This window comes from Lutra lutra, chromosome 2, assembly GCF_902655055.1.
Source record: "Lutra lutra chromosome 2, mLutLut1.2, whole genome shotgun sequence".
In the NCBI taxonomy this organism is placed as follows: Eukaryota; Metazoa; Chordata; class Mammalia; order Carnivora; family Mustelidae; genus Lutra; species Lutra lutra.
In genome coordinates this window covers 124,676,451-124,678,487 of record NC_062279.1, presented here as the reverse complement: position 1 = coordinate 124,678,487, position 2,037 = coordinate 124,676,451, and the positions used below count along the sequence as shown (strand labels likewise).

The 2,037-nt window shown below is 38.1% G+C and overlaps 1 pseudogene; it reads right to left on the bottom strand.

Annotated features, from left to right (window-relative positions):
• Window positions 1-1,108: 1,108 nt before the first annotated feature.
• On the bottom strand, window positions 1,109-1,262 carry LOC125094457 (uncharacterized; annotated as a pseudogene).
• Between the last annotated feature and the right edge of the window lie 775 nt (window positions 1,263-2,037).

The window sequence follows — 2,037 nt, the reverse complement described above, 5'->3', positions numbered from 1 at the left end:
CAGCATCTGTCATTTCCTGACTTGTTAATTTTAGCCATTCTGACTGGTGTGAGGTGATATCTCATGGTGGTTTTGATTTGTATTTCCCTGATGCTGAGTGATGTGGAGCACTTTTTCATGTGTCTGTTGGCCATCTGGATGTCTTCTTTGCAGAAATGTCTGTTCATGTCCTCTGCCCATTTCTTGATTGGATTATTTGTTCTTTGGGTGTTGAGTTTGCTAAGTTCTTTATAGATTTTGGACACTAGCCCTTTATCTGATATGTCATTTGCAAATATCTTCTCCCATTCTGTCAGTTTTCTTTTGGTTTTGTCAACTGTTTCCTTTGCTGTACAAAAGCTTTTGATCTTGATAAAATCCCAATAGTTCATTTTTGCCCTTGCTTCCCTTGCCTTTGGCGATGCTCCTAGGAAGATGTTGCTGCAGCTGAGGTCGAAGAGGTTGCTGCCTGTGTTCTCCTCAAGGATTTTGACAGATTCCTTTCTCACATTGAGCTCCTTCATCCATTTTGAGTCTATTTTCATGTGTGGTGTAAGGAAATGATCCAATTTCATTTTTCTGCATGTGGCTGTCTAATTTTCCCAACACCATTTATTGAAGAGGCTGTCTTTTTTCCATTGGACATTCTTTCCTGCTTTGTCGAAGATGAGTTGACCATAGAGTTGAGGGTCTATTTCTGGGCTCTCTATTCTGTTCCATTGATCTATGTGTCTGTTTTTGTGCCAGTACCATGCTGTCTTGATGATGAGAGCTTTGTAGTAGAGCTTGAAGTCCGGAATTGTGATGCCACCGACTTTGGCTTTCTTTTTCAATATTCCTTTGGCTATTTGAGGTCTTTTCTGGTTCCATATAAATTTTAGGATTATTTGTTCCATTTCTTTGAAAAAAAATGGATGGTACTTTGATAGGAATTGCATTAAATGTGTAGATTGCTTTAGGTAGCATAGACATTTTCACTATATTTATTCTTCCAATCCAGGAGCATGGAACATTTTTCCATTTCTTTGTGTCTTCCTCAATTTCTTTCATGAGTACTTTATAGTTTTCTGTGTATAGATTCTAGCCTCTTTGGTTAGGTTTATTCCTAGGTATCTTATAGTTTTGGGTGCAATTGTAAATGGGATTGACTCCTTAATTTCTCTTTCTTCTGTCTTATTGTTGGTGTAGAGAAATGCAACTGATTTTGGTGCATTGATTTTAATTAGCAATAATCGTGCCTCGGATAAACCACATTGGCTACGATACTGCCACTGCACAAAGCTCTGTGCATTGATTTTATATCCTGACACTTCACTGAATTCCTGTACAAGTTCTAGCAGTTTTGGAGTGGAGTCTTTTGGGTTTTCCACATAGAGTATCATATCATCTGCGAAGAGTGATAGTTTGACTTCTTCTTTGCTGATTTGGATGCCTTTAATTTCCTTTTGTTGTCTGATTGCTGAGGCTAGGACTTCTAGTACTATGTTGAATAGCAGTGGTGATAACGGACATCCCTGCCATGTTCCTGACCTTAGTGGAAAAGCTTTCAGTTTTTTTCCATTGAGAATGATATTTGCGGTGGGTTTTTCATAGATGGCTTTGATAATATTGAGGTATGTGCCGTCTATCCCTACCCTTTGAAGAGTTTTGATCAGGAAGGGATGCTGTACTTTGTCAAATGCTTTTTCAGCATCTATGGAGAGTATCATATGGTTCTTGTTCTTTCTTTATTAATGTGTTGTATCACATTGATTGATTTGCAGATGTTGAACAAGCCTTGCAGCCCTAGAATAAATCCCACTTGGTCGTGGTAAATAATCTTTTTAATGTACTGTTGAATCCTATTGGCTAGTATTTTGGTGAGAATTTTTGCATCTGTGTTCATCAAGGATATTGGTCTGTACTTCTCTTTTTTGATGGTATCCTTGTCTGGTTTGGGGATCAAGGTGATACTGGCCTCATAAATGAGTTTGGAAGTTTTCCTTCCATTTCTACTTTTTGGAAGAGTTTCAGGAGAATAGGAATTAGTTCTTTAAATGTTTGGTAGAATTCCCCCGG